Below are 16,638 nucleotides of genomic sequence, written 5' to 3'. Positions count from 1 at the left end.
CAACTCTTGCAACCCAATCTAGATGGCCCCTAGGATGATGTGCTACTGCTTTCCAAATTGTTGTACGGCCTCCGTGGTGACATCTCTAACTATGTCACCAATGTCATATAAGTCGCCCTCCGTCAATGTGATAGGGTCCAGCAAGGTCTTGGTTTCCTTGGATTTCTTTTTGGACCCTCCCTTCTCCAGCTCTCTCAGGTGATTAATGCAGGCAGACATCTCCTGAGGATCTGTGCCATCTTGCTCGGTGTCCTCCTCTTCGATCACAGGTGAAGGTGATCGCGTGCCTTTGTCAGAGCCCCGCTCGGCACCACCTGTCTGTTTTCCTACCTTCTTTCCTGCCTGTTCTGCCTGGGCCTTCTTAGCAGCCTCTTTTTTCCTCTTTTCGACCAGTTGCATCATCTTCAGCTTGGCCTCTTCCTTCTTCTTCTGTGCAGTGGACTTTCTTCCACCCAGCGCCAAGTCCATGGTAGTGCGCCACTTCATCGACCATTTATCAAGCACCACATCGATGGAATCATCTGTGGCTAGGTATGGCAAATCGTACCACCTCTGCGGAGGGTCCTTCCACACCCTAATTGATATCCGATGGAAATCAGCTTTAAACTCAGCATAGCTCTGCAGGTTAGCGTATATTGTGGGTGAAAATCGCGGCTTGCGATTATTAGCCATCCTGATATTCATTTCCATCAAGATCCAGAATATCTTGCTATCTCGAACTCGCTCCGCGTCATTGGTCGCCCACAGCAAAGCGTACTTCGCTGCTTCAGGAAGGTCTGGCGCGACTGAGGGAATTGGCTCTCCTCTGGTAGCTCCCACACTACCAGCACGATCGATAGCAAGACTCACGTGTAGTGGAAGGTCTAGCTTTGCTCTTGCGCTTCGCGGGAGTTCACCAGGACCTCTCCGTGAAGGTAGTCCGCCCAATTAAACTGAACTCCTTCCGCGCACTGTTGTGCAAGTGTGGCGATAGGCGTCAGCACCTCATCAGTGTGACACTTCCGCATCACCTTCCCTGCAAGGATCTATGTTTCCACCTTCACAGCGGGGTGGTAGATGCTGGAGATAACGTACCCGCGTGGCTTCTTCACCAGTTTGAACTTCTCTTTCATTGATTTTGCGAGCACCTGCTCGCCACCCTTGCCGCTAAAGATCATAACTGGATTTTCGCATGTATAAGGTAGGCACGTTATTCTATGAATCAACATATCAGTGATGGGTATCGGCTCCTCCAGCCACAGACACCCATCATGCACCAAACACAGTAGCTTCTTGATGGCCAACACTGTCACAGGGGTTCGGTTACAGTACGACACCTATAGCAGGTTGAGTAATCCTGCCTTCTCTACTCCTCTGAGTCACTTCCGCGGCTCCAATGCATTCATCCCCATCTTCATGTCTATGATGTGGCGCACTAGCTGTTCAGTCGCCATGTGTGGGAACTTCTTGTGGTCCGCCAAGTCCCAATCTTTGAGCTTTAATATCGACACGCATGCCAAACGCAAACCGTCAAAAGCGATTTCATCCGGCAGTAGAGGGGTTTGCAGGGGAGTCTTACTTTCATCAATGTCCTTTGGGACCTTGGACTTATGCTTGTGTAGAGGGACATACTCTGGAAACCATGTAATAGGGTCCACACCCTGGACTTCAACCTCCTCTATTTCCACTCCCACATCCTCATTGTCCACGAGGATGTCTTCGATATCCTCCTCCTCTGCTTCTAGGTTTATAGCCTTACCGGATTGGCGGCAGGTTTTCAAGGATCTAAGCCATAAATTTAATCTTAAATGTCGTCCATCCACTCCATTTGGCCTCATTTCTGCCATCTTTTCATGAACAGTGACTTTAACAGTCACTTTTCGGCTGACTTGCGCGATTTCTCCCTGGGTAGCATAGCTACCTCCGCGCTGCCGTGGACCTAGTGACACATCCTTGCTTCGCACCATCTTCCAATCACGCAGCTCCCCAACTCGGGTAGTGTAGTTTATAGTCCCGTGCCTCCTTTTAGATACCTGGAGCACTAAGACTGTGCTACTTTCATTTAGTCACATGGCCAAACCGCCGGTGTATGGCTTCAAGCAACTGCCATTCACCTTTCCTGGGAAGGGTTCTCCATTTAATTTGACCAGCTATACTGCTCCTCCATCGGTAATCTCCTTAATAACATAAGGCCCTAACCAGTGCATCCTGAATTTCCCTGGAAATTTATCAAACTTACTATCATATAACAAAACCAGGTCATTTACCTTAAATGTGCACAGCTTGATGTGTCGATCATGCCATGCCTTTTCGCGTTGCTTTTGGACCTGCTAGTGAAATCCAGCCAAAAATCTTTCTTCTTCGAGTTCATCCAGTTGTGTGAGCCTCTCCTCCAGGGCTCTGCGATCCATCATACCTGTGAGCGCTGTTATGCGCAGACTAGGCATGATGTATTCCATAGGTATTATCGCTTCCACACCATAGACAAGCCTAAAAGGGGTTTTTCCAGTCAACTTCTTGCATGTTGTTCGATAAGCCCACAGTACTATAGGTATGCGTAGGTCCCAATCACTTCGCTGAGCATTACAAACATTGGTCAGCGCGTTTTCGAGCACTTTGTTGAACGCCTCCACTATCCCGTTAGCCTGTGGGTGATAAGGTGTGCTCTTCTGGTGATATACTTGAAATTCCTCCGTTAGTGCATTGATCGTCTCATTCAAGAAGTGCATACCACGATTTCTCATCAAGTTATTCGGACATCCAAATCGTGTCAGAGCATGCTCAAATAGGAACTTCGCAGTAGTTGAGCTTGTGCAATCCTTCACCGGCTGCGCTTCTGCCCAACGAGTCAAATAATCTGTCATAGTGATAATGTACCTTTCTCCTGTCTTCCCTTGTGGCTGAATGGGTCCTACAAAATCTATCACCCACTTCTCGAAGGGTTGCAATGTCATTTGTGGATTCAAGAGCATTTCATCCCTCCACGATGGCCTGCCTGTTCTTTAACATACATCACACACCTTTCAATATGATTTTGAATCCTATTGAAGGGTTAGCCACCACAACCTGGCATGTAGAATATTCTGCGTGGTTTCTCTCCCTACATAATGTCCTCCTGCGGCGCCCCCATGAGCATCCACGAGATGTTGCTTCGTTCGAACTTAGGTACATACCGTCACAATATCTCATCAGTCCCCATCTTGTATAGATGCCCATCAATGATAAAGAAATTAGTCACATGCACCAGTAATTCCTTCTTTTGTTGGAGATTGTATCCCTTCAGTGCGGTTACTGTTATTAGGAAGTGTATTATATCCTCAAAATGATCATCCGCAACACGCACTACAAATAGCTATGCGTTAGGCAATCCTTCTTCCAAGTTAGTAGGTTCCTCCCCTATTTCAATGCTTGATAGATGGTCTGGTCTTGCGTTCAATCATCCAAGCTTCACAACAACTTCAAAATCCTACTCCTAGAACAATAAGATCCATTTGCAGATTCTCCCCCCCCCAACACAGGCTTATTGACCAGGTACTTCAGCACGGAGTGATATATATACATCTTAAATTGGCCTCCCAGCAAGTAGTGCCTATACTTCTGGAGCACATACACCATAGGTAGCCCCTCGCTCAGTGGTGGAATAGTTCTTCTATGCTTTGGATAATCTGCAGCTTGTGAACGCGATAGGATGGTCCAATCCTTCTCCACCAACCTGTGTCCATTTGGCCAGATGTGCGTGCGGATCATCTGCCCATCACACTTGTCTATGAGTCACATTTTAGGCTTCCTAAATTGTGTTCTCATCATCCTCCTACATTTGCGCCAATCATCAAAGCTTCCCTTATGCGTACCCCACCATCTTGTGGGCGTAGCGCGCAGTGCCTAGTCCAAGGCCTCGAAGCGCTATTTTTTTGGTACCTCCCTTTCAAATGCATCCCAAAAGATATCTACCTCATTCAGACTATCATAAGTAGAAATATTTCTTACCTCCGATGACACACAGCGCAGCGACCGGGTCATCATGTTGCAATTCAACGTAGTTAGTTCATGTACCCAATTTTGCCAACGTTCTATTTCTTCGTCGGAGTTTGAAGTGTAGGAACTCTCACGATCCCATGTAATTTGTCCATCCGCGGTGGGATTCACCCAATCTTTGTCTCGCGTTGTTATCTTATAAATACAGTCCATGTCGTCATCACTCTCATAATCGTGGACAGGTTCATTATAGCACGATCCTTCAAGAGGATTGAGGGGTACTATTAGGCACAACGATTTCTTCTTAAAGATCATTTTTCGCTTCTTCAGATTGATTACCTCATTCATATCAGCAGCATAGTCAATTCCCAGGAGCGCAGGATAGGGATTGATGTCATCCACTATCTCTATTGCTTCAAAATCAGCTAGCATGCTCGCTCCCTCAGTATCCACAGTCACCCCATGCAACTGCCCCATGGGGATGATCTTTTGTTGATTTTCCATCCTTCGCTGAATCAGAGATCATTGCAACGCAGGTCTCCCCTTTCGCTCCCAAGTCTGCTTTGGTAAGACATTCGCATCTGACCCCAAGTCCAAAATGACCTGATCCATTTCATACTCTCCTATCTATGCGACCAGTCTCATCTCCCGTCCTGTCCTTGTTTTATGCTTGCCAATCTTTCATACTATGGGTGGCTCACCTGGCACGATTACAGTGCATCTATTGATGAGTTCTTGTAACCCTTTCACAACCTTACTATCGCACAGTAACTTCATACAAGTTTTCAGGAAAGTTGTGAGCACAGAGGGATCCATCTCCTGCTCAAGCTTATCCTTGCTTCCTGAGGTGGAGGCCTTAGCGAAGCTCTTCTTAGCTTCCATGAAGGTTTCACGTGTGCACTCCAAATCGAATTCAGCCTCCTTTGTTGGGGCTTTGCGAACCCATGTATTGTCTTCTGGCTATTTCCCCTTGTCATCTCCTGTCATGATTCCACTTATGAGCACTATTACATTTGGATCTTCTCACACAGCTCAGACCTCATCATCTGCAGGTTCTGAGTCGACGAAGGTGGTAGCGCCCCTTTGTTACATATCCTAGCTATCAGCGTAGGATAGTCTTCCGTTTCATGATCAAATAGTGTGCAATACTTGCACAAAAAACGCGTCGGATTAGTGCAATTGCAAGCATAGTATCCTAGTCATCTGCAATTGTAGTAAATCAACTGTCCTCGACCTCTACCAGGTCCTCCTCTGCCTCGTCCTCTTCCGCGCCCCTGAAATCCTTTCCGCGCCACTCCTACACTCTGGTCAAGGGGTCGCGTTTCGGCCTAAACCCTATAGGTGGGAGTTCTATCCATCATCAGTTCATATCTCCTGCAAGTACGCTCATCATGCCCTACCGACCTACAAAAGTTGCAGAACAGCTGTTGCGGCATTTGTACAAACTTCTGTAGCAAGTGACAGTTATCCGTGGCATGTTTTCTAGTTACCTGACAGACAACGCACCATAATTCAAGCCCCGCGCTAGGTCCTACTTGAGCTTATGGCCTTAAAGGCATCGGTCCTCCTCCTACAATATAGTTTGCAAATATCATACAATGGTCTTTGCCATGACCCTGACTCTTGCATTTCAAGCACCATACCTCCGGTCGAATTGTCCTGTCCTGCTTTAGAATTTGCATCTGAAGGCATAGATTCTTCAACTGTGCATGGATCTGTTGAACTCCTAGATTAGGATCTTGCATCGGAGTTTCATGTAGTCTCATGGAAATCTCCAAGGCCTCTACCTAAGTTGTTATCTTCTGCTGTGACAACACACTCGCGATGTTTTCCATCTATCAAATTCATGTTGGCTTCGTGGATTGTACATTTTAGCCTCTAATCTAGTTCCCAAGGCATCTCGCCTGGTTGCATCGCGATCTATTTGAATCCCACAGTCAACTGTGCCTCATATTTTGGCCTACTAAATTCCCTATTCAATGTTGTATGGATGTCTGCTACTCCAGCATTCGGGTTATCGTTAGAGTACTTAATATACCAGGTTAGTGTGTGAACTTGCAGAGCACTAACCAGTGTCACCTTCTTTATACAATCATCTATAACACCTTGAGCTTCCCATACAACCCTCACAATGAACCAGAATTGGTCCGGGTCCTCATTTCCCAAGCCTTTGAACAAAGGCAACTTCACTGTATTTGCCATACTTCAGAGGTGGTGTGGGTGGAGGTGGTATTCATGGGAATCCTTGTCTTATTAATTGAATAGCACTTCGTGGAGAAACCTTCGCTATCCCTTCTTCATCACCTCGTGGAGGTGAAATCAAGGGACTATACTCCAGACCCTTTTTTCCTTCGGTCCTATAACTTTTTCCGCTTCACGTAGTCTCGAACATCAAGGTAGTTGCATAACCCGTTTTTTGAACAATAGCATTTTAATCCAGGTATTCAAAGATTTTATGTACTTACCTCGCGGTCCTTTGAAAAAGCACCGCTCCGCCTCGTTGTAACTGACTCAGGTGTCAACTGCGAATTTATTCACAAATCCTCCTATGACACAATTGAGCCAATAATTGACAGCACAAGCGACCTCATCCTCCGATGCTTCCAACCTTCGCACTAGCTCCGGGGTCCACACAATAGGACCGTCAAGTTTCCACCTTCCTTGGCTATCTGCTAGCTTCACAATCCACTCGTATAGATCAATAGGGAAGGAGTGGAAAAATATCTCGTGGATCTCTATATACAGGTATCTGTCCAACCACTGTTCCTTTGTCAGTGGCGGTTTTTGTTCTCTTGTGCCGCGAGTTTGTGGATCTTTTTATCCAACCAGTCTCCAATCTCCTTCTTAGTTGGATTCCAGTGATACGACATCAAACATCTCTTATGTAGATTCTGGTCGAGAAACAGAACCATTTGTTGGCTTGAGGGGGACTAACCCAGGTTCAGCATTAATTAGCCAAATAAATCCCTACACTACTGTCCCTTTCGGCATCAGCCCGCGGTGCGTGGACCGAAGTCTCACCCGAAGCAGTATGGCGGGATGATGGAACCATGTTTCCGCACCCTGAGATGGTTGTGATGTCATTTGATTTCTTCTATCCCTGCCTTCACTCTAGGGCTTGTAAGACAAACCTTCTATTGGGGTCCTCAATACCTTCGTGAAAGTATATGATCGACCTTTGTGCAGTCCTAACCTATGGCTCAGGTACTTTCATGCTGCTTTAGCAGCGGGCCTTGCAGATTCCCCAATTATCCTAAGTGATTTGCTTATCTCGTCGAATACTTAAAGTTAACACTGCGTAATCAGATATTCGTAATTGCATTCATTTATTAAATGTAATTGCATTCATTCGCGCATCTTATAAGAATAATAAGAGAAATTCATACATAAGACATCTGAGCACATTAGAAAAACAAAGACACATAAATTACAGAATAACTCCTTTTATTAATATCTTCCAAGTGTTTACAGACTTTGTTCACCCTGCGCACACAGCTGCAGGGGTCCGCACACTCGGCTGCGAACTTCTACCCTAGGCTTCTGCGCACTCAGCTACAGAGCCGCTATCTACACTACGACCCACAACTTAGACTTCTTCTTCAAAGCTATCACTCTATTACATGATGTGGCAATTTTATTGATCGATTGATTGATGCCTAAAACACTTAGAGCTTAGCTCTTTTTATACAATCCCATGGTCCGTGGACCATGAGTAGGTCTCTTACAGCCAACTTTACTTTACAAAACTAAGGGAGGACTACCCTTTTTGACAAATAACACCTTCGCACTCCACAACAAAAAAATGCGGAGTATTTACAATTATATTACAAAAATTGACTTAACATGGGCTTTTAGCCCCAAAACTACCCTTGGGGGATCCCGCTCACAACAAGGAGACTGAGGAAAAGGCCTGAACAAAAGCGGAGAGCAGTGAAAAAGAATAGGCAGAGTAAGAAAAGTGTGGCTCTGATAGAAGCCAGAAATATCCTTCACCCCAAACGGAGGAAGAAGAGCAATCAGGTTAGGGTGGCGAAGATCAGCAGGAAAGTACTCCCTTCTGGGTGAAGTGGTATAGGGAGCAGGAGAAGGAAGGACTGCATAAGAAGAAAAATGCCTCCAAGTTGTCACTAGATCCAATTACCTTGACAGAGGGTGACTTGGACGATATTGATAAGCTACAGGATACAACAGCAGAATTGTTGCAACAGTTTAAGTAGCAACAAAAGCAAGCATTGGTCACCATTCAATTGGGTCTACGTGAGCTATAGATCCAAAAAACTAGACTTTAGGCAAGTACAGGACAGAGCAGTGCGACATCCACCAGTTTGGCACCAAGGACCACTCAAGAAGGAGAGTTGGTTCGGACAATGGATCTCCAGGCAGTCGCGCTGCCTGATGGAGATTTGAACACAGAGGCAACCGCTGACAAGGAAATTGTCAGCACTTTGAAGAATGTGGGCCTCAACTTGGTCGCGCTCCCCAGTGATTTCCTTCACACATTGCAAGCAGGTGTGATTACAGAGCTTAAGGCCCGAGAGTAGCACGCGCTAAGCATGATCAGCAACTATAACATTAACAACAAACATATGTTCGTTGAGAAGACAACAACGTTGTTGGAATGGAAGAAAGTCCAGGCGCAGAATGCATCTGTGGTGGCCGGGGCATGCAAGACAGTCCCTGAACTACCTATCTTGGAGGAAGCGGTGGTGGACGCCAAGATCAGAAAGTTGGCTGCAGGTGTGCGCGAAGCAAAAATAGAAGTGGCCAAGGTTCAGTTTGAACTGAACTTGAAGATAACAGATCTTGCGTTGAAGTAACAACCTTCAACTCCACCAGAGGTCAAAGAACAACATGAGGCAAATGTAAAGGATGGAGTCACAATAATAGATGCCACGGTGGCGGATTGCACCGCACTCTTTGAGCAATCCATGGAGGTAGTCACGGTGCTCCAGGAAGATCCTAACCTGCAGAGGTTGAACACAAAAGCTCGTGAATTACAGTAGCAGTATGATGAAGCAAGAGTAATGGCACACACCATTACTATATCACAGTGATTGGCTAAGCTGCATGAGGCAAAGAAGTTGCTCGAACAAGTGGAGGCAACAAAAAGGAAAGAGGTGGTCCTCAAGGCAAGATTAGGGCCTTGGCTGGACAAGGCCTGTGTTATCTCAGCCACCATTGAGGAGAAGTTGGGGAGCCTATAGAGGACACAACTCAAGATAAAGGAAGACCGTGCAGGACTAGCAACAGAGCAGCTGGTGGAGCATATCAAATAGGAAGCCACGTAGAGCATGATTCAGGTAGAAGTGGCACAAGTAGAGCTGGGAGGTCTCGGCAGTAAGATCTCCGAGCCAACATGGTGACTTGGGGGTGAGTCACAATATTTTTGTTGGGGGTCTGTTGGGATAGGGTCCGCTAGGGTCAATTTTGGGGCAAAAGCCCAAGTTTTACTGTAAAAAGTGTAAAGTCTCTACAAAATGTGGTCATAGAGCCCGTAGATGGTAAATTTTCATAAATTGTTTTACACTTCTGTTATGTAAGTTATGTCGGCTTGTATAGACCTACCCATGGTCTTCGGACCCATGGAATTGTATAAAAAGGAGAGTCTAAGAAAAAAGAAGATAACGAATGAAGAGGTAATGGGTCATTAAGAGTAAGAGTGAAGAAGTCTTAGTGTAGAAGAGAGGCTCTGCAACTGTATGCGTAGAGGCCTAGAGTAGAGTCTGTTAACACTCAGGATTGTACCTCAAGGCTGAGAAAAGGAAATCTTGAGGTAACCACAGACCAAGCTTTCGATCTGGCATCTAGCCTTGCCAGACCATAGAGGTCTCTCTCTTTGCAAACAAAATGTGGTTGCAATAAGTGAATCTTAGGCTAGCTATGAAGTACAGGGATTTGATTAAAAGTTTTTGGGTCGAAACAACAAGATAAAGGACCATTGGGCTATGGAGTTGAGGCTTGGCCTCTGCCGGCAAACTTGGGGCAAAGTAAGCACAATGCTCAGTGAGATAAAAAATGTAAATGAGAGAAGAAAAGAGGAGAAAGCTCGCTGCCCTGCAGGCATCAATCAGGGGATGAATCTCCAGTGGCAGCTTTAGAAGAAAGAGAAACACAATGTTACTCAACAGAGCATCTAACAGAGGATGGATTCTGCAAAGATAACCACTAAATTTACTAACAAAATCATTGTGAAAGGAGCATCGTGCGTGGATGGATTCCTAATACTTCCCTTAGATAATGTTTTAACAAGAATTAGCAGAAAAAAAAAAAAAAAGAGTATGTAAGTGATCTTACAAGGAACACATGTTGGACATTAAACACTGTGATGGATCCCAAATATAAATGGCAGAAACTACTCCATTAAAAATAATATTCAGAAAAATCTTTACACAATCCAAAGCAGCCTCACTCTACTGCAAAATCGAACCCTTACATTTTCAAAAATCATCCTATATATACCCTATTACATATTAATTGTGATTTCCTAAACATAAGAATCAAAATAAATAAATAAAAACAACCACATTTGTTTATGCGGTCAAATAAAATAAATTACAATTTAAGAATTAAATTAAATCACACTAAAATAGAAGAATTGGTTTGCTGGCACTCGAATTGTTGAAGGTGTCATCGCTGGTGTTGGAGAGGTAAATCCCCTCTGCGGATAGAGGTGATCCCACTAGCCCAAAATGGGTCTAGCAACAATCAAATCACGCTACTATGCAAGTTCCTAGTTGCATACTGAAAGTGGATTACGAGAACCAACCTGGAGTCCAACGCTAATGTCGAAGAAGAGTTGATACTCCCGTTCCCTTGCTCCGGCAGGTCACAATCCTTGCGATCCCCGCGTATGGATACCTGCACATGCAAAGAACAAAGCGAATACAAGCATAAAATCCACTAAAATACAACTATATTTCAGTCATAAAGGAAATAAACCAAACATTATCATGATGAACAATGAGATTGGAACCATAACAGTAGTCGTTTATTAATGAATAATCAACAGAGAAAGATACAACCAAGGTTCTGACGTTGAACCTCTCCTCTGGCTGGGCGAGCAGCTATGTATATCTTGCAATAGACCTTCTCTCTCTTAGACTTCCGGCAGCATAACCTCCCTATGCTTCAAGACTCTTACTATCACTCAAGACAAGCATAATCACAACTAGCATTACTCAAAAACTCGCTTGTCTAATGCATGAGGACAGACTTTTATAGATGGAGAAGGGAGGAAGATACAATGCATCAGGACACCCATTGTGGATTGGCATTATCTCCGAAAAGCCGCTGTGGATAGATGTCAAGGATAGATGATGACTCTCGACCTCTATCAGATAAACTTTATCCTCAAAAGACTTCGTGATCTGAAGGGAAAAAACATCTGGGCGCGCGTTTGTCAAAAATCATTACCAAACATGGTTGGCACGGGTGTTGTTCTAAGACAGAGCGCCAATGGTCGCACCCTCTTTTGAGGATCTCAGTGATTGGCGCGGGTAAGACATTGTGGACCCGCGCTAATGGGAAAAGGGCACTTTTCAGGGATATTTTGCAAAAGGTGTCTTCAGGGAACATGAAGTACATACTCAGGGGAACATAATGCAAGTGTTTTTAGGTTATGTCACTGCTCACAGGTCCCGGAATGCGTCCTCCAACGTACGGAAACAGGGTTAACAGGGACGGTGACCAATGGTGACAAATTACTGTGTAACAGCTGGAAATCTTGGATGTTGAAACAACTGTTGATTTTATGGTTAAGAAATTCTTCCATCTGCTCAATACTACCACATCTCCTTCAAAAACTCAATGATCCCTAGATGTTCTTTATTTTCCCACGAGATCTCCTTTTTATTGCCTAAAATCTATGCACAAGATACGAAAGGAACATCTACAAACATTCCCACAATTATAAGATTTTCCTCCACATAATGTTTGTGATGAGGGGTTCCTTGCGCCGTACTGGAGGCCGGATCATGAGGTGATCAGTTGGGGTTTCAGTTGCCAACATAAGAGCTCCAAGAGTGTCCATGATAAGGTTGACCCAAATACGCTGAACAACAGTCAAAGGAACATCTCCTGATGAAATTGCAGCAACAAAATTAATCACAAGTGCTTCACAACTGAGGCAAAATCATTAATATTCCAAGCTGCACAACCAAGCTATTGTTCAGATGATGGGCACATAAGCATTGCCCGAGACCAGCTCCAACAGATGCAAATACCAACAAAAATCCACATCTAATTGTGGTGTTTCGAGTCCCTTTTCATGAGCCGAAATACAACACTCTGTTAGACGGATCCATATAAGAGGTTTCATGTAGTAAAGGTTGTAAGCTTTTTTGAAAGCATTTAGCTGCTACATTTGGCTTTCCACAAATCACATGCAGCATACCATAGTTATACATGATAGAGTGATATTTATCTTGAGAAAATTTTGCAAAAACTTAAGTGTCTGTTGCTAAGGTTTTACACTGTTACTTCAAAAATTAGGAAGCGGGTCTTGCACTGCTACTTGAAAGTATAGTCACTGCTTCCTAGGAACAATGAACTTCCCCTTTTCACCTACAGGTTCATGACAAAAATGGGCCAACTTTTGACTGACTCAATGTTAAACTCTGTCTCCTTGTTTTTGCCTTTCAAATTACTGCCAGATGTTCTTTATTTACCCACGGGATCTCCTTTTCACTGCCTAAAATCTCAAGCTTGCACTGGAATTTGCCTGGGGATTTTATTGGTCTTCACTGGATCCTCAATTGCAGATTTCTTGTAGCCAAAGTAACTTCCCACAAAGACCAATGGCGCAAAAACTCCAACCATAAAGGGCCCTGAACACAAGAAAATGTGATAATCCTTTCTGCAAAACTTTTAGCACTCTCTATCCAGTTGAGAGCCCAATCTGCTTTTTTTTTCAGACAAGGAACTGTCTCAATTGCATTGAATAGGTGATTCTTTTCCTTAGGATCTTTGAAATATGTTTCCAACAGTAAACTGTACATCTCTCAGTGAATATTTTTAATGGCAATCTGGAACCCATAAAATGCATGAGCCTTTGGAACTTGAACTTCTTTCATGAAATGCCCAGCCAGGTTTTCAAGAACAATCCCATCAGAGGCAGCAAAGAATGCAAGGACGTGAGTGATGAAGTGCTTCTCATCACCAGTCAATGCCTCCCAATGCTGGTTGTCCTTCATTTATGTAAACTTGAGGATGGCCCTACACACAACGCCAAAGGGCTACGCACAGCGCCCCTAGCCTCTATGTATCAGATGATCATACAAAAACAAAAAATTCCCTTGGGGAGATGCCCACATGGGCTCTGATATTATTGCCTTTCGTGGTCACTACTGCAAACGATTTTTTGCCACTAAAATTCTCCAGCAAGTATGCGCTCAATTCATGCCGATCACCGTCGTGTTTTTCAACGAGTCCAAGGGCACAACGTATATAAATGACCGCACTTTTCTGAATTGGATCTATCCCACATGCAAGAAGCAAAAGAAAATGTATTTATTTATAATACTTACCACTCACAACATATTTGACGCATTGTGCACATTATACACCTCCTTGGATTGGCTTGGCTTGATGTTTGACTTGTGTGTTGTGGCTGCAGGGCGCATGGAATTTGGAGCTGAGCTTGGCCTTTGGGCTCTCAAATTCTTAAACAAAAATTGTAATTTTCGAGACTTGACTTAGGGGCTTATCTTCACTGATCCACTATTTCTTTGTATTGCTCTTTCACCTTGCTTCCTTTTTGCATTCCTACTCCCCTCCCCAAGAGAAGACGTTGCTCCTTCATTTTGCCAGTCACACTACTCATGGCACACAGTTTGAACTGATAAGAACCAAACAGAATTGTTTGAACCTATTTAAACTAAGGATGATCATCTTTAATGTTTTATGTCCAGAAGCTAACTGAAAATGATAAATTGTCTTGTGATATCCATTTTCAATATTTGATTGGAAACATTGACTAAAATAAGGAAGGAATCCCTGTCATTTGTTTCCTGACTTGCCATTGGGATCATCGCTTTGTTGACCCAAATTTCAGATAAGGAAAGTATAGTTTCATGTAGTATAATTACAATTTTCATGGCTGGGATTCTAAATAATATTCCATGTAAGAAGAAGTTTTTATATACCTGGTGTTGAAATATTTTTGAGCATTTTCTTCTATCTCTTCCAACCTATATAGGTAGTTCACCATGATGCCTGCACTTTGACAAAGACCTTTTTATGAAAAATCGGCCATCCAATTCAACCGCTCTACAGTTGCTCCATTCTGCACATGAAATTTTGTGACAGGATCAAGAGCCTTTGCCTCATTTCTTTTCTTTCAGTAAATATCACATTTTTTCAATCAAAGATGCTTGGTTCCCTTGCTTGGATAAAGAGGGGGCGTAAGGCTCTTTAATTTATACCACTCTTTATCTTATGGAATAAATCACTCAGTTTATGGCCACAAACAACTTGCACATAATTGCATTAGAATAGGTTGCACCATTTCTGACAGTGTCTTAGATTTGGTCCAGTCATGTTTGGCTGAGCTTAGTAGCTTCAATAATAATTCCATGGGACCAATACTCTTATCCGTTTCCATAGTTGCTTCAATAATTGCCTTCTCCTCTTCTGGGAGAAGTAAATTCTCTCTAAGTGCAGAAGCCAAAGCTTCCTCATAATCTGTACCACTTTTGGAAGAAGATTGAGCAAGCTTTGATTGAGATGCTAGTTTCGATAAGAGTCACTGCATGAACCCAGGGATGGGGCTAATTTTGGTAAACATTTTAACATGTGGCATCTCTTGTCGAACTAGCTCAATGACACATTTGATTAAAAAATTTCCAATATTGATTCCAGCTAGACCATGCTGGTATAGCAGGATGCAGATACCCAAAGCAGCAATAGCCTACTCCCAATCTCCATTTCAAATCATGGAGGTTTCTAATAGCAAGTACAACTTCATATGCCACAATCTTCTCCAGTAAAGATGCAGGATCATCCCAGTTAATGCGATGGAGTTCGATGACAACTGGACTCAACCTTGTTGCTAGCTTTTCCTTTAAATCTGAATCAAAGGATCTCAACAATGGAATGTTTTCCTCTCCAATAGCTCCATTAACATCTACTCGGACATCAACCAAGAACTTCAAGCCACCAGGATGTGCATTCAATCGCTCAAACAATGTTATATATAATGGCTTTAGAGCATGTCGCAAATTTTTCTCTATCCTATATAAAGCTGACACACACCCTTCCTATATATAAGTCAGACTGTTGAGCATGATCGTCACTCTGCAATCTAAGATATTGCTGGATAAGTTATTGAATGTGAACTTTGTTAACACCAAACTGGATAGCAAGTGCAATGAGGGATCTTCAGTGAAAATTCAGTGAGAGTCAAATCAACAGTATCTGTCTTTCTCATGTGAATTTCTCCATGCATTAATTTTTTCACAGTTTCTAGCATCCTTTAGTTCTATTTTTCTTGCAAACCCACTTCCCAGGAACTAGAGTAAGTGGAGGGTTTGTGCTTCTATGGTTTGATGGCCCCAACAGTCTCTTGAAATCCTACTGCACATGGATAGCTAGTGCTATAACATGATCAAGAACAAGTGAACCATTTGATGGACACTTCAACAGACTATGTAGAGCTTGATGATACGTCTGCATAGCCATTGATGGTATAACCACCTTAGCAAACTAAAGATCTTTGTCATTTAAAATAACATCACTGTTAGCAATGTACAGTGCTCTATGCCACGAATTAGAAGCGGGTTCTCAATTACCAAGAACTACATCTCCTTTTCCTCAGGATCATTAAATACATGAATTGCTGCACTGGGAGATCTTTGAATCAATCATTCATTCGGTCATATCTTCTTATCCAGAAGTCGGTTTCGGGAATGTGATATACCATTGGAAAGCTCTTTCCGAGCTTTTAAGGATGGAAAATTTTCTTGAAGTTTAAAACATTGGCGAATCTCACTATAATATGAAAATTATAAATGTTTATTGATATATTTGTAAAATTATTCACTCTATATAATGTTGGCGATTTTTAAGGTAAAATAATTTTATATTCTAAAATTTGGGCGAATCGTCTTTTACAAAATTGGAAATTGGCGAATCTTTTTTATGGAAAAATCATGGAAAATTAGCTGACATTAGCTAAAATTTTCATGTGAGCCACTTCTAATAAACACACTTATGAAATGTTTTCACTGACTCTCATGTGAAAAACATCTCTGAAATCCAGACATAGTAAAAGCCCATTTTGATTACTGGTGACAGGCTGCGAAGACTGGAACTAACAGAGTCTGCAGCTGAGTGCGCGGACCCTTGTAGCTAAGTGCGTAGGGAAGTCTTGAGTCTGTAAGAAGAACAAAAGCACTAATAAAGAGATTATTCCAGCAATTCCTGTGTTTTGTTTATTTATTTTTGTTATGAATGAATTCGCTATCATGTTATGATGAATGACGGGGTTATGAATTAATATTGTATTGATGCACGATTTTACATGATTTACATTGTCATATGAACTCAAGTGATAATAATTGTTTACGCAAGGAATATCTGGTTGCATGTTAATGTTATCAAACACTTAAGCCAATCTCGGTAAATACAAAACTAAGGGTAATTGCAGAGGCACGTATGTGGTTGATTCACCTGTTTAGGGTCCGTGAA

The 16,638-nt window shown here is 43.0% G+C and overlaps 1 pseudogene; it reads right to left on the bottom strand.

Annotated features, from left to right (window-relative positions):
• Positions 1-14,044: 14,044 nt before the first annotated feature.
• On the bottom strand, positions 14,045-15,421 carry LOC149263086 (uncharacterized; annotated as a pseudogene).
• Between the last annotated feature and the right edge of the window lie 1,217 nt (positions 15,422-16,638).

This window comes from Pinus tabuliformis, chromosome 6 (genome assembly GCF_031772625.1).
Source record: "Pinus tabuliformis cultivar Carrire ecotype Pingquan chromosome 6, CPIR1, whole genome shotgun sequence".
Classification (NCBI taxonomy): Eukaryota; Viridiplantae; Streptophyta; class Pinopsida; order Pinales; family Pinaceae; genus Pinus; species Pinus tabuliformis.
This window is presented reverse-complemented; position numbering and strand designations above follow the sequence as displayed.